Genomic DNA, 24368 nt, shown 5'->3' with positions numbered 1-24368 from the left:
GACTTTTGAGACACACACACATGCGTGCATACATATGTGTATTTATTTGTTGAATTGAGAATGGAACCACAAGTATTCTTTCCAGTGTCCATATGTTATGTGTAGGCTCAGTTTCATAGGCATGCCTGACAACTTTAGACATTTATACTTCCATTTTTTTCATTCTGTCCTTAGCAGAAAACAATCAGAAATCAGTAGAAAGGATGCTAATAACTTTTAACAATTATCATTAGTTTTCTCTTTCAAAATCTCTTGCTCTTTCCCTTTAAAGTGACCTAATGTGCCCCAGCACCTGGACCGTGTATCACAGTCACTTTATTTCTCTTTGATAATAATTGAAACTTCAATACCTATAAGATGTTTTCTCATATGATCCTTACAACAACTTTTTTAGGGTGGGAGCAATTATTATTTCCATTTCAGAGATGAGAAACAGACACAGGTTAATGAGTGACTCAGGGTCCTACTTTTGGAGACATGGTTTGAATTTCAGTCTTTTTGACATCAAGCTTCCCCCTCTGTCCATTATACTACCTAGCAGCCTCATGACAATCTTTGAGTTAAATACTACAGATATTATTTTCATTTTATGAATGAGGAAACTGAGACTCAGAGATGTTTATTTCCCCAAAGGCACAAATTTAGCATCTGTTCAAACCTACCCATGTCTATCTTGTCTCCAAGTCCAGTGCTCCTTCCATTTCATACTGCCTCCAACAACAACCACAGTTTTTCACACTGTTATTGAATTCCATTAGTTGCCCTTGGAACCCCACGGGAATAATAAGGATGAGGATACTGATGATAATTACAATATCTATCTACCTCACAGGACTGTTGTGAGGAACCTGTTTTATAAAGTTTTTAAAAGTATATAAATACATTTTGTATTATTAAATAAACTCATCTAAGATAGAAGTCCAATTCATCCAATTAAGTATCATAATATTATAGATAATATTATAGAGAGATACAAATGTATGTTAGGAATAATATTTTGAACCCAATATTGAATGTCCAGATTGTTGTTAGATAATTTTAATCATTTTGGCATTCCAGTTGTCAATATACTCTTGTGTGATTTAGGGCAGGTGCCAATGGTCTGTTTCAGGGACCTGGGAAATGTTTCTTTCCAGTGGAAATGATTTTTTCTGCATGAACCTCATAGAGCCTGCCTCTTGATTGGCAGCTTCAAAATTTTACATATGAGGAAACTGAGGTCCATAGAGGTTAAATGAATTGTCCAAGGTCACACAGAGAGTGAGTAGCAAGAGCTGAGATTGAGGTCCTTTGACACTGAATTTAATGTTCTTTCTACCAAAGCAAGTTCTTATGGAATCATTTCCTTTGAAAAAAAAAATGAAAGAAGGCACATAAAACACTTTTGTGATGTGTATGATTCCGTGAAAATGAAAGATTAGTCAGAAGTCTTTTTTGATTTTCTGCTATTAGGCTATGTCTTTCTTCTCAATGATATAATCAAGGAAAGAGCATGGAGAGAGACTTTAATTTGGGATGATATTTAATTTTATAATTCATAAAGGAGATAAAAATGATAGGGATCCTGTTCTCCTTTGATCCGTTCTCAGACAGATAGAACAGTATAGTTGTCCATCAAAAAATGTAAATGAATCTCATGGGAAACAGGATATCAAAACTATTTGGGAGAAAAAAAGATCATCTTTGCCAGGAGCTGAAAGCTGAATGCAGCTGATTGGACGGTGTTAAGGGAAGACAATGATAATAAGATGTTTCTCAGCTAAGCATTCACAAGTTGTCGAGAACACTCTGAGTCAAAGTTACCTACGCAAATTCTCCCCTTCAGTTTCAATTCTTTTATAAATGTGTATGGACTTTTGGGGGAAAAGTAGCTATTCCCCAAATCAGATGTCTCCCACTGTATGTTAAGATTGTAATAAAATTTCATGATACATGCAGCTACAGAGATAACTTTGTTTATAGGCTCAACTAAGAGGAAGAGCCTTGAGAGAGTTCTTCTAGTTCAAACCCCTCATTATACAGATGAGAAAACTGAGGCTCACAGAGCTTAGATAACTGGCTTAAGGACACACAGATAGTATGTAAAAGAGCTGGGAGTTAAACCCAATCAAGAATGATAAAGATGATGATGATGATGATGATAGAATTTACATAGCACTTTAAGGTTTGCAAAGCACATTATATAAGGTATCTTATTTGACCCTCACAACAATCCTGTGAGATAGATTATTAGCCCCATTTTGTAGATGGAGAAACTAAGACAAAGATGATGTTATTGACCAAAGGCAGCAGAGTTAATACATATCTGAAGCAAGATTTGAACTCAGACTTTCCTGATTTTGTCTAGTGTCTAGAGAAAATTTGTATGATCTGATCCAGAGTAAAATTAGAACTAAATGAACAATGTACAAAATACTCATGGGAATGCCCAGAGCATGACCTGGTGCACCCTTTGGGAATTCTTTGTGATTCTGGAAACATCCCCTACCCCACCTTCTCACCACTCCTACCTCAAACACTGAGTGCCAATGCCAATGACTAAGATGATACTATTTTATGGAATCAGATGAAAAATTAAATAATAAAATCATAATACTTCAGAGTCTCTAGCTAGGAAAATTCTTCAAATTTAGACAGAAGTTTATCTCTCTGTTCTAATTTAAATTTTGCTGATTTCTAACTAACTCCTGGCTTCTTCCATGACCTTTTTCTTATTCAGACAAAATATATAATATAAGCCTTCATGACTAACCCTGATTTCTTTTTTATATGAAGGAAAAATCAGGATATAGAAAACAATTTAGATTTTTTTAAAATGGGCAATTGAAGGTGAAGAAAGAGTAAATATTTTGGAATTTTCTTCAGTCTTTAAAGATGTCAAGACAAGTCAAATCCAATCATTTTAATTTATGTCCTCTTCAATGACTTTATTTGGGGTTTCCTTGGCCATGATACTGCAATGGTTTGTCATTTCCTTTTTTTGGCTCAGTTTATAGATGAGGAAACTGAGGCAAAAAGGGTTAAGTGACTTGCCAGGGTCACTTAGAGCTAGTAAGTGTCTGAGGTCAGATTCAAACTCAGGAAGATTACTCTTTATGAATCAGGCCTGGCATTCTCTCCACTGCGCCACTAGTTATTGGGCATTTATGAGTTATATTTGTTATGCTAAGCTAGAGAAGAAAACAGCAAACCAATCCAGTATCTTTACTCAAGTCAAGAACATTACACAGAAATGGGATCATGAAGAGTTGGACACTACTAAATGACATTACAACATCAACAGATACCAAGGCATTGTGATAAGAATTGGAGATACAAATGTTAAACAGTAAAAATAGGCACTGCTCTAAGGAGTTCCTTCCAGTTTGAATTCTTTGTCCCAATTCTCCCAGTATGATTTTCCCCCTTTCCCTTATGACTTAATTCTTCCCCCCTCCCCCATTCTTTATCCCCTTGGCAACCATTCCCATTCCATTCATTGAGTCTTGGACCTGCTCCTCAGGTTCTGTCATTTTAGTTCTTTTCTCTGAAACTTGACTTTCTTGAAAACTTTTTCAGATCTTTTTGGGTATGGTTCAAAACCAGCTAAAAGAATATATGAGTCCAAAATCTCTTATCTTGGCTTAGAGGATATCAGTATCCCTTTGAATGACAAATCCCAGAATGCCACCCAGTTCTCAAAATACTATGGGTACTAGTAGTGTAGGTGGACTGCCCATTGGTTATTTTGGTTTTCTGGTCATGTGCTTTATAAAATTATAGATTGGAGGCTGGAAGGTCTCTTAGAGATCATCCAGCCTGACCTACTCATTTTATGGATAATGAAACTGAGGACCAGACAAATTGTGACTTGTGCAAGGTCACAAAGGTAACAAGCAACAAAGTTAGGACTTTCTGATGATATCCTTAATGAAGCTTCTCCTACATAATTCCTTCTGTTGCATCCTGCTCATATCCATCATGTGTCTCTCTATTCCCCTTTAGGTGACCTGCAACTTCATTCTTTGGCAATTTTGGTATCGCACAACTCATGGTTATAGAATATAACTAGAAGTACATTGGTGTTAAAAAGGTGAGCCTCTGTGTCAGAGCAATTCAGGGTTATTAAAAGAACTTCACAGTGTCTTACAGACAGTCTAGTTTGGCTTTGTCTCCCTGTTCAATTCTGGGCTCAATTTTGCTCTTTTATAATATACTGATAGATGAACTCTCTAGGTTTCCCATCATATAGTAGTCTGAACTCTGAACTAATGGTGAGTCTGGAAAGAATGGAGAAGAAAGAGTTTTAAAGTTAACCATGCCATCTGATATGGAATTAACATAGCGCGAATAGCCATATTCACTCAATATACTCATTCTCCACTAATCAGTAAAAATGTGATTAGAAATAAAATGCAGTTTGTTTTAATTTGTAAACTCTAGGCTTATGTTATGCAATAATTCACTTTTCTCTAGCATTTAAAAATTTATAAAAAGAGGCAAAGGGATTTGTCAATGGCCACATATGTAGTAAGCAGCAGAGATAGAATTTCATACATGCTTTTCCTAGCAACCATTCCTTCTTCTCTACTATGCTGCTTCTACTAATTGCTGGAGTACTTTTTTTTGCTGTTTTTGTTGTTCAGATGTTTTAGTCATGTCTGACTCTTTATGATTCCATGGACAAGGTCCATGGAGTTTTCTTGGTGAAGATACTAGCATGGCTTACCATTTCCTTTTCCAGTAGATCTTTGTTAGGCAATCAGAGGTTAAATGACTGGTCTGAGGCTGGGTTTGAACTTGGGTCTTCCTGACTCCAGGCTCAATGATCTAACCATTGAGATGCCTCTTAAGTACTCTCTATAGTACTTTGCTCTATTCAAATGAATTGGCCCATAGGTTTAATGAAGCCAGCTGACTCCCAAGGCCCTAATACATTTCTGAAGTTAAACAGCAATATGATTCCCATCATTTTATTAAAGAGACCTGAAACTTAAACTGAAATCTAATTTTTGGATCCCTGCTTGACTTTTTGAAAAAATGTCATGTGATATTAAGGTTCCTATTATGATTTACTAGAATTTCACAAACCAATGCCTTATTATTAGATTTGTCTGTAGCATTTTCAATTTTATAATTACTTTTGAAGATAAGGTTGAGAATGGCCCAATTGGTAGGGCAACTGGTATTGGGTACAGTTAAGCGGAGGGATGTCCAGAGAATTTTTTTCTATGATTAAGAACAGTTTATATAGGTAACACCACTAATGTTCTCCAATATTGCTTTGTCATAAAATTGCCTGGCTTACTTGAGCACAAAAAACTCATCAATAGAATCGTGGCCAGAGGTGATGACTTTCTTTGGTTATAGAAATCTTGAATAAAGTGTGGAAGGTTTGGGCTACACATGTCCCAAGGCATGTAGTACTCACCCTGATGAAATCATGGATTATTGAATTATTAAAATATTTCTTAACTAATTATCAGAATGAAATACTGTTCCCCAGAGGAAAATACCCATTTTAGAGACAATGCCATTTTCTTCAAAGAGGCTCTTAACTTTCATTTTGCAAAATTTTAAGGATTATAAAGCACTTTTTCCATAATAAATGTATGAAGCATTTTGGCTCCTGTTTTACAGATGAGGAAACTGAGGCTTAGAAAGTTAATCTGACTTGGCCAATTTCATGATAAGTAAATCTCAACAATGGGACATAAAACTCCTAATGACCTATTTCCATTTACTAAGTACTCTCTTGGATTAGGTACAATACTAAAAATGCCTCAGAAGGTGTGGGGGGGAAGCTAATGTACTCACAATTTTAGAAGACTCCAGAATCATTTGCTAAAGGGTAGAGATGCCATTTGAAAAGATTTCACTAGAAAGTAAAGTGATGAAATGCTCTGACAGGTAGGGCAGAAAAATAGATGAACTTACTATTTATAAGACTTTTTTTTTGCTAGGACTCAATGTGCTAAATGACCAACATATTGAGATTAATAGCTCCAGGGAAGACCACTTGGTGTAAAGAATGACCCTTGAGATTCCTACAAGTAAGATTTCAGTCAAAGTAAGTGGAGTAAATAATGTATCAACTAATTTATCAATAGACATCATAGGATGATGATAAACCTAGTGTTAGAAGGGACCTCAGAGATCATATACTCCAACCTCCACATGTATCAATATCAATGAAGATATGAATCAAATAATAGGAAGTGAGACAACTTTTTTGGGAGAACCCTTTTAAATAGAAAATAAACTTTCAATATGTCTCCATTTTAAAAATTATTTAATTAGTTGATTTAGAATATTTTCCCATGATTACATGATTCATGTTCTTTCCTCTCCCTACCCCCTCTCCACTCCCATAGCCAATGAACAATTCCACTGGGTTTTACCTGTGTCATTGATCAAGACCTATTTCTATATTATTAATATTTGAAATAGAGTGATCATTTAGTCTACATCCTCAATCATATTCCCATAGAATCATGCAATCAATCAAATGTTTTTCTTCTGTTTTTCTACTCCTACAATTCTTTCTTTGGATATGAATAACATTCTTTCTCATAAATCTCTCAGAATTGTCCTGGATCACTGCATTGCTGCTAGTAGAGCAGTCCATTACATTGGATTGTGCCACAGTGTATCAGTCTCTGTGTGCAATGCTCTCCTGGTTCTGTTCCTTTTGCTCTGCATCAATTACAGTTCACATGGAATTCCTCCAGTTCATTATTCCTTTTAGCATAATAGTATTCCATCACTAACAGATACCACAATTTGCTTAGCCATTCCCCAATTAAAGGGCATCCCTTCATTTTCCAATTTTTTGCCACCACAAAGTGTGGCTATAAATATTTTTGTATATCTTTTTCCTCATTATCTCTTTGGGGGTACAAACCCAGCAGTGGTATGGCTGAATCAAAGGGAAGGCACTCTTTTAAAATATCTACATTTTTTGCCTTCATAAGATATAAGCTAAAATGTTAGATCAAGTAGTAAAGACTCGGGAAACATGTGCTTGTGTGGAACATAAAATTGCCAAATCCCAAGATGTTCAGGCAGCCATGGAGCTTGTCCTCAAGACTCCAGAGCAGTCCTCAGTTTTTCAAGTCCTTCTCCATATCTTCTTATTCATTGCATTTCCACTGGAATCCTCAAATCTCAGTGTCAGGTTTCCAGCTTTAGAAACTTTTTACAGTTTCAAGTTGGCAAACAAGGAGAAAGTATCTGGGTCACACAAGTAGGTTGTATTTGGAATGCCCAAATATCTCCACGAGCATGTCACCATTCTGCAAAATGGCTCTGGAAAGACTTGGGTACTCTGTAGGTATTGTTCCCACCCACATATCTCACAATTATAATTCATATTGAGATCATGTCAGTAGGGAATGGGTTGGCCATTCTAAGCCAGAGGCAGGTTTTTGGGGTTGCAGAAAATGTCATTCATTCTCTTATCTTTATTTTTACTCTCATTTATTGACTTTTCCTCTTCTTCCCCTTTCTTCTCTCCTTTCCTTGCCTGTTAATGCTGTACATTTTTATGAGTAAGATGCTTCTGTCCCCCCAAAATATGTATGTACTCATAAATCTGGGCTTCAAGGGAAGCAAAATATTTATGCTTCTCAGTGTCCCTCTTAGTTCCCTTGGATTTGGGATTCTTGGCAAACAGAAGAATCATGTGATTCCAGGGGCTTGCCTTTATTGCTGAACAGCTTCTGGGTTCCCTCTTCCAGTGTTCCATCACACTTTAATTCTAAAGCCAAGAGTGCAGATTTTTGTCTGTCTAAGCCCAAGGAGGTCAACTCCTCCCAAGGAGAAAATGCAGAGAGGTCAAGATGGGCTTTAGCATGGGTTAGTGCATTGCTTGTCTTTTTTTTGTCACCCTGGGAGAACAACATTGTCCCACTTCTTCTCAAATTCATTCTGAATCTTCCCAAATACCTCATTCTGGCCTTATAGGGGCTTGGCCCTGTCTGTATAGTCCTGGGGTCACTCAGGTAGCATCTCCAACTGCCTCATATGCTCTATATTCTTCCTTTCTTTGGAAATATCAAAGAATTGTCAGAAACAGACAAGTATATGAAATAATCCAGTTTCTCAGATGCTTTCAAGTTAATGTACCTTATGTAAAAGTCATGATGATCCAGGTAATGATCATATCCTCCTTCATTTGAGAACACCACCAAATTTTGTGGCTCTGCACTTAGGATTTTTTCAGGCACTCTTCAAGTTTCATTGCTGTTGATACATAGATCTCATTTGGTTTCTTCTGGTGGAATTCTTTCATCTGTTTGAGTCTATTAGATAAACCTGCAAACTCAATTGGCCCTGAAATATCCTTGAGCTCCTCCTTTCTGAACTCATACAAATCTCTCAGGCTCCCACTGACTTCCAGACAGCTGTCCTAAGTAGCCCAAATGCCATTGTCAGAGTTGATGTGGTGCCTGGGGAGTAGACTTCTTCATGAACATCTCTTTGGCCATGATATCTATGAGGTGCTCCTTCTCTTCAAAGTAGCACCCTTGCTGCTCTGGGATCATCTATATTTTACCCCTGCTGCCACCAACTCATAGCGGTAGCTACCATGTCCCAAAATTGCTGCTGCTGCCATTTCAGCAGAAGCATTTCATAAGGCACTTTGCTGGACAGCTCCACCACCTCTCTCCAAAATGACAGTGCTCTGCCTTCACCAGATGTCTTCCTCTCCCTCTTTCTCCTCCTCCTCTCTTCCCCCCTTCCCCCAACCTCCTCAGAGCTAATAAGTGAAGGCAGTTTTGAATTCAAGTCTCCTGGACTCCAGACCCAGCTGTATAGAGTGCTTAAAGGTCTGCAAAATGCCTTAAAATTGTAACTCATTGTATGTTCACAACAACCCTAGGAGATAGGTCTCATTGTTTTCACCACTTTACAGGTGAGAAAACTAGGTCTAAGTCATTTGCCCTTGATCACAGAGGTAGTATCTGAAGCAGAAATTGAATTCAGGTCTTCCTAAGTCCATTTTCCGCATTCTACTCTGACACCTAGATGCCTTTAAGTCTTAGAATTTTCTGGAGTCATAGATTTAGACCTGGAAGGAAACTTAGGCTCAGACAAGGGAAATGACTTGGCCAAAGTCTCATACACAGCTTCTGAACCTCTTATTAATATCTCTGTGTCCTGAGTTGGCCTCTTTACAAGAAGTTTTCAGTCTGGACAGTGATTAGTCTGATACAGAAACTGTCCAGGTAAGGATGAGGTGAGGTAGGTCAGGGCAGAGAGAGGGCTGTTGTTATGCCAGAGGGCATAGCTGGTTTTTTAGAGAAGAGTATCTTAAACAGCTGCCAAGGCCTCATCTCCATGGGAGTGAGGTAGCAGCAACCCTAGAAGCATGCCTCAGGGATGCCTACTGGCAAAGAACTTGTAAGGAGCCGAAAATTCCCTCTTTCTATTTTTTGGTTTGTTTTTCTCTTAGCTATGGCATCTGACCTCATTTAATTTTTTTAATGGTAAAATATTATGCCCCCTCCTTCCTGAGATGCCCCCTACCACTAGTGCTCTGTCCTGTTGGCATGTCCCACAGTCTAGATGGATACATTTATAAGCAGGTGGAGCAGTGGGGTTTGGTAGAAGGGCATAGGATTAAGGAGTAAGAGGGAGCTTTGACTTCTTCTAGACCAAAAATTCCTTAGTGTTTTTCTGTTCCAGACTCCTTTGTCGGTCTGACTAAGTGCACTGATCCATCCTCAGATGAATATCATTAAATAAAGTAATAGTATTACAAAGGAAAACAATTATACCAAAATCCAGTTATTAAAAATAAATGTTTTTAATACAAGTTCATGGACACCAGGTGAGAACCCTTGTTCTAAATAAACTCCCTCATTTTGCTAACTTAAGAAGTTATAGTGACTTGCCCAAGGTCACTCAGGCAGCAGAGCTGATTCAAGCCCACCTCTTCTTACACCAGAACCAGCACTCTTTGCATCTGGCTGAGAATTCCTTGTATGGTGTGATTGGAGAAGCTCCATTCTGTGTAGGTGAAAGGAACACGTGGCTTGGGGTCTTGAGTATCTATGTGACCTTGTACAGATCATTTAACTTTTCTGAACTTCAGTTTGCTCAGCTGTAAAATAAAGAGTTTGGACTAGATGCCAATTAAGGTCCTTGCTAGTGTAAATACTCTTTGCTTTTAGGAAGGATCTCCTCTTCCCACCTCCACCCGTTAAAAATCTATTCCAAGTGCTTTGTCAAAGTACCTAAATTTTTTTCTTTACATTGAAAAAATCCTTTATTAATAAGTGAATATCAGGGCAGCTGGGTGACTCAGTGGATTGAGAGCCAGGCCTAGAGGAAGGAGGTCCTGGGTTCAAATCTAGCCTCAGACACTTCCCAGCTGTGTGACCCTGGGCAAATCACAACCCCCCACTGCATAGCCCCTACTGCTCTTCTGTCTCATATTGGTTCTAAGACAGAAGGTAAGAATTTAAAATAAAAAAAAAGATTCTAATGATTTAAATCTTTAAAAAAAAGAAGTGACTATCCCTAGGTTGCTGAATAACTTCTAGATAATAAAGAAGGTTTGTGAGTTTGGGAGGAAGAAGTGGTTATAGGAGGTTTTAGGGGCAATGAATAAATGAAATGGGGTGGCGATGAAGTTCAGGGGTGTCTGTGAGAATCTGAGTTCTGCCTTATGTTTCTAGTAAGGTCTCAGGACCACCCAGTATGCCTCCCATCTTCACACCCCATCAAAGGGATATATACATATATATGTACATATATATATCTTGATAGAAGATATAACTTAATTTTTTGTGATTGTATTCCCAGCTCCTCTCATAGTACCTGACATATTAGGGGATTCTGTGTGTGATTTTATGTTTTGGCCTGGACCCATGACATCATAAGTATAGGAACTCCTTTACCAAGGTATGTCTATGATTTGAAATGTTATAGAATTACCAGGAACACAGAGAAGCTAAGCGTCTTGTCTAAGGTCCTGTAACCAGAGGGGGAGACTTGAATCCAGACCTTTCCATTATCTTTTGATTACATTATACCTCCTTTGAGTCTGGAACCTATTGAATACTTAACTTGTTGAATGAAGAGCAAGAGATTATGGAACTATAATGTAAGATCCAATAGACATTTCCTATCTTTATTTTGCAGATGAGTAAACAAAGGCTCAGAAATTTACACACTTCAGTGTCAGGACCAGCATTAAAAGTCAGCTCTGTTATTTCCAATCCAGAGTTGTGTTCACTATACTGGTTTGCCATATAAATCATATTATGACATAGAGATACAAAAGTTGTTAATCTTTTTTTTAAATAGATAAAGCATTGAGGCTCAAAGAAGTTAACTTGCCTGAGGTCTCATAATTACTGACAGAGTCAGGACTGGAACTCTAGACTTTGACTGAATACTAGGTGACCCTGCTTTCTTAACTTGTCCTCAATGATGGATGGCAATATTCATCTTCCTTTCTTATTCTGTGACTGTTCATTTGCTGTCAGAGAAGCAGCTATATCTAGCACTTCCTTTTCTCTTTTGCAAAAAAAAAAAGGTAGCCAGTACAAGTGTTCTATATTTAAGAACAATCTATACTCTTCAAGTATTCTGAACTCAATCAGATTTTATCCAGACCTTTAAGTTCACCCATCTTCCCTCCCAATACCTTGAAATCCATCGTAGAGCCTTTACCTTAGAAGAAGTAGCTGATCCACCATTTTTCCTCCTCCCTTTATAACTCACATCCTGCTGAGTCGAGCTGGATAGGGTTTCCCACATTTCACAAGTTTTCCTGGCTTTAGATTGCTCTTGTCCATCACTCTCTCATCTGAAAACTAGCTGTGAATTGTCCTTCATTCTCAACAGCTCTTTTCATTCACAAGTTCCCAGGTGAAACCACTGTGATAGTTTTTATCTGGGCATCTATATTTGCCTAGCCATAGTGTCAAGAATAAACAGAGCAGGAATAATAGGGAAGGAGACATCAGAAAGAGATCACAAACAGAAGAGTGACTTGTGAGGCCCAGATCAGGAGTAATGGAAAGGGGGAAAGAGTGATGAACAAAATTCTCATTTTTAGGGAGCTAGTCCTCCTTATTTTTTTCCTTCTTTCCTTCTCATATCATAGGATCATAGATTTAAAAGGAATCTTAGAATTCATCTAGTCTAATCCTTTCATTTTGCAGATGAAGAAACTGAGACTCACAAGGTTAAGTGACTTGCCTGTAGTCACACAGGTAGTAAGTGGCAGAATTAGGATTCAAATCCAGGTCTTTTGACCCCAAAAATTAGAGTTCTTTCTCTTATCCTACACCTTGTGGTTCAAGAACCAGCAGCAGTAGCAGGGTACATTAGAAATCAACCATTCCTTCCAACTCTCACCCAAGCTATTTCTAACCTCTGGATGGAGGAGTAAACTGGACTTAACTGAGTTCCTATTAAGTAGGATCTTCCAAAAGCCCTGAGGGATGGAAGAAGGATTTGAGAAACCAAACCTTGATTGACTAATCAGACCCTGACTAATGGTGAGTCTGCTGTTATTAGTTCAATTGTAGCGAAGAGAAATGGCGGCATACTCTTTCTCTATGGTATCAGCTGATGATTCTAGCAAAGAAAATGACATCGTGTCCATCAAGAAATGTATTCACCTACACCTGCTGGTAGCAGGCTGGCTCCTTCCATGAAGCAGTGAAAAATGAGCTTGTTGTTTATAAGATTAGTCAATGGGTTATTTATTTTTTACCACATCCTACAGTGAGTCCAATCATTTCAACATGAAGATAGGCTCCCCCAGGTTGAGTGAAGAGAAAGGGAGGGAGTCTATCTGGTCTCCTGAGGGTCATAAGGAACATAGATTCCCTGGCACATCTGGAGGACAAGTCAGAGATAGGGAAGATCAGGGCATGGGATGACTCACCCTGACTGATAATAACTTAAAATATTTTAACAAGGTATAAAAGGCCTCTAGAGATTACACCAGGACTACAAAAACATATGCCAAACTGCTTAGCCTGAGACTCAAGGCTATGTGACCTGGTCTCAACCCACCTTAAAAAGAAAAGTTTTATTGATGCTTAAAAACAAAAACCTTTGGAATAATTTATCTCACTCCCTTTCCCTCTCACTCATGTACACTTAGCCATAACATTCTTCCTTATAACAATGAAATACAGTTAATCAAAACAACATTAACTATATCTAAAGGCATCATTCCACAAGAGACTAGTCTACCATCACTTTCTGTGGGAAGGTGGTTTCATCACTAGTCTCCTAAAGTTGATTATCATTGCATAGATCTGAGTTCCAATATCTTTCAGTAGTATTTTTCTTTACACCATAGCTTCAACCTACCTTTCCAACCTTACATCATATTCCTCCCATATGGGAACTCTTTCTCCTCTGTCTATATCTTTACTTTTTTTCTTCAGTGCTCCATTTCTCCTTTACCCCATTATTATGATTATTTTATTTATTTTTTTATTTGGAAATTTTTATTTAAGTAATTAAATTAGAATATTTTTCCATGGTTACATGATTTGTGTTCTTTTCCTCCCCTCCTCTCACCTCCCTCCTATAGCGAACATGCAACTCCATTGGGTTTTACAATGTGTCATTGATCAAGACTCATTTCCATATTATTGATATTTGTACTAGGGTGTCATTTAGAGTCTATATCCCCAATCATATCCCCATCCTCTTTACCCCTTTAAAACTCCTATCCATAGTGAATTAGTGAATGAATAGATGAAAGAGAACGTATTAAGTGCTTACTTTGTGTGGAACACTATGTTCACTATTGGGGAGACAAATAGAAAAGTAATTCAGTACCTTCTTTCAAGGTACTCACATTCTAATGGGGAGGTGACACAGATAGGAGGTTTCAATTACTGGGTAGAAGTATTTCCCATAGTGGTCTTTGAGGGACCATCTTCTTTGACCATCTTAGTTAGAAATATTCTTTTTCTTTACTGATGTTCTGTAATATTTATTGGTTATACCACTTACTTGAAAGAATTTAATAATAATAAAATATATATACATATATATAAATAATAGTATTCAATTCAAGTCCCATTGCAATGCTTATTCAGGTGTGGAGGTGCCTTTCTATTACAACACACTATGTCTCATTGTAGCATCTCTGACTTATGAGTTTCTGAATCTCCCATGCACACCTAGCATGGTGCCTTGCTCATACTAGGTAGCCTCCTAGTATCCTTTCACATTAGACCAGTCTTGGTAATAGAACTGGATTAAGCTGAGAAGCTTAGTTTTCATTGACTGCAGCAAGAGGAAATAATTCAGGGTCAGTGAAAGTGCTTGATCTTATGGCAGTGATCCATATAAAGACTTTGTGTATTTGGGCAAATGCATTTAATGATCCAGTCTCAAGACATCTCTTACTATAAAGTAAACTAGCTGAAAATTGGAATGGTCAATGCCATTCCAAGGAATTAGGGGCATTTTCAGGTAGATTGGGTAAATTGATTTGAGGTGTGAAGAAGCATGAATTAAAAGTAATACACTTGGGGGCTCAAAAGCCAACTGTACTTGGATTCTAAACAAGGAATAACAGTACATACACTACTCAGAGTTACTCAGAGAAAGAATGTTGGGAGCAAGCAATTGGGTCTTCTTAGAATGCCAACTCAGACAAGGACAAAGGGAAGTTGAGCTGGGTGAGTGGGAGGTATGAAGGAGGAAGCAGCTGCTGGCAATAGCCCTAATGAGAGCACCAATCTTTTTTTTTTCCCCCTATATTGAGGCTATCAGGATATAAAAACAGGGAGCTTAAAGACTTCTCTGCTGTTCCTCATAATCAGCCCGAGGTACTATGAGTAGAATGAATTTGTTGCCCAGACAGTTAGTATCAAATGTAAGTCAGTACCTGGTGGCAGCTTTGGGTAGTCCAGTATTGGATGAATGACTTTGTTGTGTCTTATGTGAGTCTTGTTGTCGGGATATACTGCAAGAGGTCTGAGGTTATAGGTGCACAGTATGCCAAAGGATAGGGTGATAACATTAGTGGCACTTAGTCGTGGAAATGAGAAATGAGGAACCCTATAGTAAAGAATAACTTCTGGACAACAAAAAAGCTTACAGACTTGTAACAGGAGAATGTGGCACCGAATCAAGAGGATGGATGAACCAAAGGTTACCTCTTTTACCCTTTTTCCTCAGTTTGGTTCTTGTTGGTATTAAGGGCTCAACTTTCCCATGTTTTTTGTTCCGTGTTAAGGAGAAAATCCATAGCTTGAAGAATTTCCATTAAGAATTCTCCCATTTTTCTGCCTTTTACTGAAAGGCCTTCTAAAATGAGATAACTGGATGGTGTAGTGGATAGAGTTCTGGACCACAGTCAGGAAGACCAGAATTGAAATCTGACCTCAGATGAATTTGGGCAAGTCACTTAACAGCTCTCTGCCTTTGTTTCCTAAGCTGTAAAATGAAGGGTTATTGGAAGATTCCAAATCGGTAATATTTATAAAAAGGATATAGCATAATGTCTGGGATATGGTAGACAATCAAATAATTTCCCTTCTTAAGATGCTATATTCCTCAAAGTAGGCAATAAGCAATTTCTGAATGCATAACCAACATCAGAGTGAACAAAAGCCTCCTTTTAAAGTTCCCTTCCCAGATGGGGAAGTAGTGTGGGGTTGTGGAAACAACATTAGATGTGAAGACAGATCTGGGTTTCTATCTTGCTTTCAATACTTACTTGGCAGTGTGATCTTAGGCAACCAAGATATGCCAAGCTCTTCTTCTCATGTGCTGGGCACAGTGAACACACTATATGGATACCAAAAGGAGAGATGAAATAATCCCCACCTTAAAGGATCTTATAGTCTATCAGGTAATGCAACATGTATGACAGACATTCAAGTACAAAATAAATGCAAGGTTATTTGGCACTATTAGTTGGAGAGATCAAGAAACCTCATGTTAGGTGGTGGTATTTGAGCTACCTACAAGGGAAAATGGGGGTTTTAAGAAGCAGAAGTGAGAAGACCCTGTTTCATTCATGGAGACACATAGTGATTGGAGCTGGAGTATCCTGGGTGAGAAGAAAAGATCAGTTTGTTGAACCAAAGAGTAATTGAAGGGAAGTAGTGTAAAGAGGAAATTAAAGTGGGAAAGATAGGTTGGAGTAAGGGAATTAAGTGCAAAACAGAGGAGGTTATGTACTATTCAATAGCCATAGGGATTAAAAATTATTATATGGAAGAACATTGTAGGTCTGGCACTTGTAACAGATAAAGAAGGGCAAGAGACCAAGGGAAAGATGATTAAAAAGAGAAGGAAAACTGGAACCTTCCAGTAATGAATTCTAGAATTTCAGAACTTGAAGGGGCAAGAGATCTCATCCAATCCCTTTATTTTACATGTAGGAAATCTGAGCCTTGAGAGATATTTTGTCCAAAGTGGTAGAACTGAGACTAAGAGCCAGATCTCTTGGCTTCCAGTTGACACCAGGAATTATCCAGGAAAACTAGAGATTAGTATAACAAAAGTTCTTTTGGGATGGATAGTAAATTGGTTGGAATCTTGGAGGGGACCTACTTTTCCCTGCTTGTTAGAAGAGGACTTTGGGGAAGGGGTTGGATTTGTATGGCTGACAAATGAAACGATGACCAAGATATATCCCAAGCTGGATAAGGATGGTTATTTATCTAATAAGCTAGCAAATTAAAAAAAAAAACACTTATAATAGTTTTGTTGCACTCAAAACCTGCATTGTGTATGGTACTGTTGATAATTTACAATGAGATGGAGGTAGGGGAAATAACAGAGCAGAGAGGAGTGATTAAAGATAATGGTTTCAAGACTATAGAATAGAGTTGGCTAATGTTTTTTTTTTTTTTGGGTTTGAGTGCCCAGAGGGCAAGTTCAAGCTGTCTACGAGCCCCCTCTAACCCCCTTTTTGCCCCCCATTACCCAAGAGAACAGGAGGAAGAAGTGCTTGCTTTGGCAGCTGGACAGAGGGATGGGACATGCGAAAATGTCCTCAGGCACTGGAAAGAGGGGGAACAGAGTAGTTCCCTGAGTGTGCACTCTGCACATGTGCCAATACTGTTATAGGACCTTTGAGTACAGGAACCTTATCTTGCTCATGATTCTTTACACCATTACCCGACCTATGGTAAACACTTCTATAACAATCAGACTGAAGGACTAGTTTCCTGAGGTTAACCCAGAATCAGAGTTGGAAAGGATGTTGGAGACCATCTAACTTAATCTATGCCTGAGCAAGAATCCTCTACCATGTCATGTATTGAGAGTCTACCAGAATCTACATGAAGATGTAGGACAACAGGGAACTCCATACCTCTCTAGGTCAGCTCAGTCTCCCTTAGGATAGCAACTCTACTTCTAGCCCACTAAATTTTTTTTTTTTGTAACTTCAACTCATCACTAGCTAGCTAGCTGACACAGTGGGTAGAGCACCAGGCTTTGAGTCAGGAAGAGCTGAGTTCAAATCTAGTTTTAAACACTTATTAGCTATATGACTCTGGGTAAATCACTTAACTTAATCTGTCTAGTTTTCTAATGAAAAAAATGGGTAGAATAATTGCACCTACCAGGAAGTAGGGTTGTGGTGAGGAGCAAATAATATAAAAATTATAAAGAATTCAGCACAATGCCTTGGCATCATATAAATGTTAACTACTACTATTATTAATAATCATATTAATATCAATGTTAGCTATTATCTTTACTATTAAGAATAACTATGATGTGTCTAGCACATTATAATAAATACTGATTAAATGTTATCTATTATTATTCTTGCTCTTAGTTCTGCCCTCTGGCGCCAAGCAGAACAAATCTTCTACGTGGAAATCCTTCAAATTCTTATTGACAGCTATCATACTCCTTGGAAGTCTTCTCTTCTCCAGGCTAACTTTGGATCCTCCCATGTCTTGAATTCGTGGACTACTTCCTGGCTGACTTCTTTTGCTTTATCTTCAGTATAACAGTGTCCTAGGTGAAGTATAGTTCCTAACTGAATACAATATTCCAAATGTGTTTGGAATGAAGTAGAATATCAGGGAGGTAACTTCATTTCCTATGTCAATTAATAAGCATTTATTATGCACCTATTCTGTATCGGGAACTATGCTAGGCAATGGAGCTACAAAACCATAAGTAAAATGATCTTCACCCTCAAGGAACTTAAATTATCCTGGATCTGAATAGTCTAAGGTTTCATTAACTTTGACTCATAATGAATATTTCAGTTCAGCATTCTAGCCTTTGGGAGATCGAGGGGGAGTGAATTTTACTCTGACGTACAATGTGATAGCACTCCTTCCCAGCTTTATATAATTTACAAATTTGACAACCATACCACCTCTGCCTTTAAGTCGATGAATGGGAGAGACTTTATTTTGAATATTAATAACACAGATAACACCTTACATTTCTGTAGTGTTTTGTTTTATAAATCACTCCTTAAAACAATCATGTTGATAGTAAAGTATCGTTTCCCCATTTTTCAGATCAAGAGATGGAGGAACAAATGTTTTGCTAATAAAAAGCTCTATATTTCAAATATTTTATCCAGTCTGTTTTCTTTTCTGGTACAGACTTTGGAGCTACAAAGTGAGGAACAGGCCTTGCCAGGAGCAATTTGCTGGCTTCTTCAATTATTCATGGGAAATCTATATACTTCATTATCAGTTTTAAGCAAAGCAACTTAGTTGTTTCTATCGATCATGCAATTTATTATCTTTATTTAAACTCTGCAGGCAATAAATAAATAAAAAGCAGACTGAGGGAAAGAGAGTTCTCAGACAAAAGTAATTTCCCTAGAAAATAATTTAATCCTTTAAAAATAAGTCCTACACATTTGGGCAGGCTTCAATGAGAGTACTGGTACTTTCACATGATAAATGAAGAAGAATGTGCAGTGTGGTATAATGGAAGGGGGGGGTAGGAGACACACCAGGAATCAAAAACTGAAAGTCATGAAATTGGAATTACAGTCCTAGTTTAGCTACTTTACTCTAACCAGTTTGTATCTTAGAGAGAACCACAAAAACTTTTCAACTCGAATCCATCCATCTATTCATGAAATATTTCTTGAGTTTTTATGATTCTAGTGGTCCAAAGAAGAATAAGTCATGCCTATACCCTTAAGGAGTTTACAATCTATCAGGAGAGAGAAAATATGTATGCAAATATAGATAATAAAAAATAGTATTGTAAGTGCAGAAGAGGCAATAAAATGGTTGGAGTGATTGGAAGGAGAATTTGGAATTGAAAATAAAATTAAAGAAAAATAAAGATGATTAAAGAATGAAGTGCGGTAAGCAGTGTGGTAAAGAAGAGTTCACTTTTAGCTGGGGAATAAGGAAGGCTTCATGGAGGAAGTACCATTTAACTGGTCCATGAAGGATGGGCAAAGAAGAGCCTAGTGATGGGAAACTATAGTGGAGGATGTTCCAGATATATAAACAGTATGAAAAAAGGTAGAGAAGTGGGAAAGCATGAGGGCATTAGAAGAATGGCAAATAGTTTTGCTACAGCTTAGGATAAATGAAGTTGTGGGAGATGAGATTAGAAAAGTAAGTTGGAGCTAAATTGTGGAAGACCTCGAGTATCACACTAAAGAATTTGGACCTTCTTTGATAGGCAATATGGAGGCCCCAGAGACTTTGGGATGGGAGTGGGGGGAGGGTGTAATATAATTAAAGTTGAAGTAATGGAACTCATTCTGGAAGCTGTATGTCCTGTTGGAGAGGGGAAGAAACTATAGGTTGGAGAAGTGGTTAGGCAACTGTTACAAGCATAGTGGAGAAATGATGGATGTCTTGATGAGGTTGTTGGGAATGGCACAGGGGACAAAAATCAAAGAAATAGTAAGGGGGAATAATAGCTATTTGGTGATTGTTGTTAACCCTGGACAAGTCTCTTAACCTTTGTTAGCCAAAGGGGATCACAATACTCCTTATCTCCCAGAGATGTTGTGAGGATCTAATGAGATAGTAATTTTAAGCACTTAACTCAGTGCCCAGGAGATAGTAGATGCCTAATACAGGCTTGTTTCCTTCCTTCTCATATACTCATCACCTTAGTCCAGTCTCTTTTGACTTCCAATATCTCTAATCTGAGCCATTGCTATGGCATCCTAATTGGTCTCCCCACCTTAAATCTTTTCCCTATTCCAATCCATCCCCATGCAGCTGCCAGAGAAATTTTCTTTAAGTGAAAGTCTGACACAGTGTTCACCCTCCCCTATACAAAGAACTACAGGGATTCCTTATTGCCTTCAGGATAATTTGCTTAGCTTCTAGAGTCCTTCAACCTTCCTTTCCATATTGCTCCTCATCCCACTCTCTGTGGTCCTAAGAGTCAGCAAAGGAATGGCCAGAAGGGCCAAACCAAACTCACACTTGTTTTTGTACAACCTAAGAACAAACAGTGGTTGTAACATTTTAAAAGCCATAACATTTTATTGTATTTTAAAAAGTAACCACTATTCTTAGGTTATAACCTATATAAAAACAGGCTGAGGGATAGATCTGGCCCCCAGCTGTAGTTTTCTGACCACCGATTTTGACAAATTGTCCTGGCTACTCTTCTGAGATGTTGCCCCATCACCTTGGGTCTAAACCTTTGAATTGGTTATCCTCCATGCCTTGGAGGATACTTACTTATTCACCTCTACTTCATAGAATCTCCTTTGTTCTATGTGAAGTCTTTCTTGATTTTCTTCATCTGCTTGTTCCTTTCTTCTCTAAACTATCTTTATTTTCCTCATATTAACAAATGTGTATTTTGTCTACCCCCAAAAGAATGTAAGCTTCTTAATTGCAAGTGCTATTTCCTTTTTATACACAATACAGTGCCTTACACATAGTAGTAGGAGCTTAATATATACTTGTTGGTTTATTTCAATTTATGATCTTATTTATTGCTCTTAGAAATAAAATCCAACCTACTCATTTTACATATGAGGAACTTGGGAATTAGAACATTGACCTAGTTAAGGTCAACTAGTTTGTTTCTCTCAGTTCTAGGTCTCTTGAACTAAAACTTTCCCTCTGAATCACTGTTTCTCCTCTAAAAGGAAGGTTGGACTAGATAATGGATTCCTTTCTAGCTCTAACAATTTATGAATTTATTCAAAGGGTAAAGCCTTGCACAAATCTTTTTTTCCCTAACTTGGTGAATATTGATTTCACATCTGATTATTCTTGAACTCTTAATTGTGGAGGCTAAACTTTTAAATGTTGACCTTTACTCCCCTAGACAAAGTAAATTCTGTAATCCACTATCTTAAAATGTTCTAAGACTCCATTCTATAAGTCTTTTTGCTACTGTGCTGATGAATTTTTCTTAGGAAGAAAAAGCAAGAGAGTATTACCTCTCTCCTTATTTTGCAGAAGTGGGGCACAAAGGTAGGAACATTGAATATATGTCAGACTTGGTTGATATTTTGGTTCATTTCCCAGAATTGCTTTTTTCTTTTCTTTGTTATAACAGCCACCTGACTAGGGGAATGGAGGAGTATTATTGGAAATGAAAGCGATTAAAACCAAAAGATATCAATAAAAACAACTTTTAAAAATTAAAAAAGAAGAAAAGTATTGAATTATAGTAGAAAGTCAGAACTAGAAGCTTGAATCCTGCCTTGATGTTTACAAGCTGTAGGGCCATGGGCAAATTACTTAAGTCCTCAGATCCTCTGTTTCCTCATCTATAAAATAGGGATAACATTATCTTTAGTAGCTAGCACACTGGGATATTGGGAAGCTCAAATGAGATAATGTACTTAGAGTATTTCATGAACCTTAACATACTACATAAAATGTCAGCTCTTCTTGTAATTTTCTGCCATCCTTTGCTAGGGTTGAGACATTTTCTTTTTCTGCATGCTTTGTTATGGCTTTCTCACCTTGAATTAGACTGGCCTCCTCATCCTTTTGGTTCCTCATTTCGCCTCCAGCATTGATTTCCATGGCTATGTCATGGTGAATTTTCTGCCCCTTAGAGATTCACTCTTCCTTTACTCTCTTCAAATAAGTGTCTCAGGTTTTTTTTTTTTCCTCTCTGCATAAGTGAGGATCTCTCATTTTCTTTGCGTTGAGAGTGTTTTTCATTTGTGGAAGTTATGTTCTTTGCTTGATGTAAATATTGGTTTCATTTTTTTCCATCATATCTTCTGGCGATTTTGAGGACCTTTAATGGTTTTCTCCAATGGCATGTGGAAGTCAATTGATCAAGCTCCATGTTACTATTTTTTATCCTTTGTGTAACCAATTCCCTTCTTCCTGGGGAATGTAATATGATTGTCACTGCCTGATCAAATATGACCACTCTTGGCAGCCTTCTTAAATGACTGGGCATTTGACTTGGACTATCAAGGGTCAGATATATAGCTGAGGCCAAACCTGCAGTATTTGCCATCCCTGCTCTGTTCTCTGGTTGAATTTGTAATCTGGTGCCTGAGAAGTATAAAAATTTTCATAGGTCACACGAAGACCCTCAGGAAAACACAGAAATGGTACTCAAGCTCCTGACTATTCACTTGGGAAACAGCATCCAGGATTCTACAGGATAACACAAAGGGAACTAGGAAGAAAAAACACAAGCTGCATTCCCCAAAAGCTAATCCACTGTGCCCACCATCTCCTCTTCTCTCTCAGAAAATGAGTGCTGACCCTTATAGGGCCAGTCTGACCAGTTCTAAAGAGAGTGTAGAGCTGGAAAAGATGTTATTCTTACCCTATTGTGTGGAGCCCAGTCTGTTAATTCATACCCAGTCCTTGTTAAACTCTTATACTCTAGTGTTTGTTGTTATCAACCAGAAAATTGTTTACCATTCTAATTTCTTTCTGGTCCAGCCTCTTTCAAATGGTCTTGGCTATCACTAGAGCACACAAGCACCTTTTGGAGTAAAAATTTTCACAAAACTAATAGGAACAAGAAAGAAAAGGGATGAATATAGTATTAGAGTACATTGTCCCTCTTTGACTATATAGTAGTTGTGTAGCCCTGGACCATTCACTTTTTTCTGGGACTGAGTTTCTTCTTTGTAAAATAAAGATTGGAGGATGTCAAAATCCCCGTATAAGCCTCTAATGTTCTATAATTCTCTGAAAAATGTTATACTTCAATTTAAAGGAAATTAAGAGAAAAGAAGAAATTATGGTAAAAGAAGGACAGAATAGGAAAGATGAGGGAATTTTTTTTTCAATTGACCATACTTATTCATGAAACTAAATGATACCTAGTTTAAGACTATACTAATTTTTTATATTATTCTGAAATTCTTGTCCAAGTCTTAATCTATAGTTAAGGTTCAGTGGTAAGAATATACTGCATTTGAAGTTAGATAATGAGTTCAAATCTGAAATGTGCTACTTACTCTCCATGTGACCTTTGGTAAATAACTTCTCTAGGACCTACTTTCCTCATCTGTAAAATGGGAGAGTTGGACTACATTGTTTTTGCTTTTCTTTCCAGCTCTAAATTAATTATCTTTGGTTCCAATGGGTTGCAGTTGCTCCAAAATTATTGTTAAATATAATAGTGGAAACTTGTCTAATACCAGGAGTATGTGGCCAGAAGATAGAATTATGAGAATTTAGTCCCAGACACTAGTTCTAGATCTGTGACTTTTAAGCAGGTCATTCAGTGCCCCAAGGGTCTCAATTTCCTATAAATGTGGTTTAAAAAACCTAGACCTTCCTACCGAGACAGCAGAGAAATAGTTCTCCTTAAGATATTTCACTAGATCTGATCCAATATTCTAGTTATATAACTCTGCTTAGAAAGCCAAAAGAAAGCACTCCAAAAAGAGGAGAGTCTGGACACCTTGGGAAACCTGACTCCTTCATTATAACCAATTGCTACCCAGACATCCTGTTGCCTTCCTAGGACTGAATGAAATTTGCCTACTTCAAGAATGGAACTACTATTTCCTTTTCTACAGGGAATTAGGGCCTTTTAGCCTTTGACGAGACCTGGAGTTGTAAATGGAAAGTCTTTCTTTTTTTTGAAATCAGGATTTGATGTTTTGGAGGGACTGGAAACAATGTTAAAAGAGGAACCTAGAAGACCACGCCACCTTCTGAAGTAAAAAAAAATAATGCCATCTTCCCTTACCCAGATTGCATTTATTTCTCATTGCATAGAATTGCCTTTTAAAATACTTTGCAATTAGGCACATAAAAACTACTAGGTAGAATAATGGGAAAATCAATCTTCTTTCTGGATAACATGAAAAATACAGTAGATAAATCTAGGTCTATCTTAGATCTAAGTTTATTTAATAGAGGAAGGAAGATGAGTAGCTAAATAAAACCAGTTTTCCACCTTTCTATGGCTGGCTTAATTTAAGAACATAGGCATTTTTTCTTTTTTTGGTGTGGAGAAGACCTTTT

At 37.6% G+C, this 24368-nt stretch overlaps 1 pseudogene; it reads right to left on the bottom strand.

Moving 5' to 3' along the window:
* Positions 1 to 6968: 6968 nt before the first annotated feature.
* On the bottom strand, positions 6969 to 21917 carry LOC100617804 (splicing factor 3A subunit 3-like; annotated as a pseudogene).
* Between the last annotated feature and the right edge of the window lie 2451 nt (positions 21918 to 24368).

The sequence above is a fragment of the Monodelphis domestica genome, chromosome 7, assembly GCF_027887165.1.
Source record: "Monodelphis domestica isolate mMonDom1 chromosome 7, mMonDom1.pri, whole genome shotgun sequence".
NCBI classification, from domain to species: domain Eukaryota; kingdom Metazoa; phylum Chordata; class Mammalia; order Didelphimorphia; family Didelphidae; genus Monodelphis; species Monodelphis domestica.
This window is presented reverse-complemented; position numbering and strand designations above follow the sequence as displayed.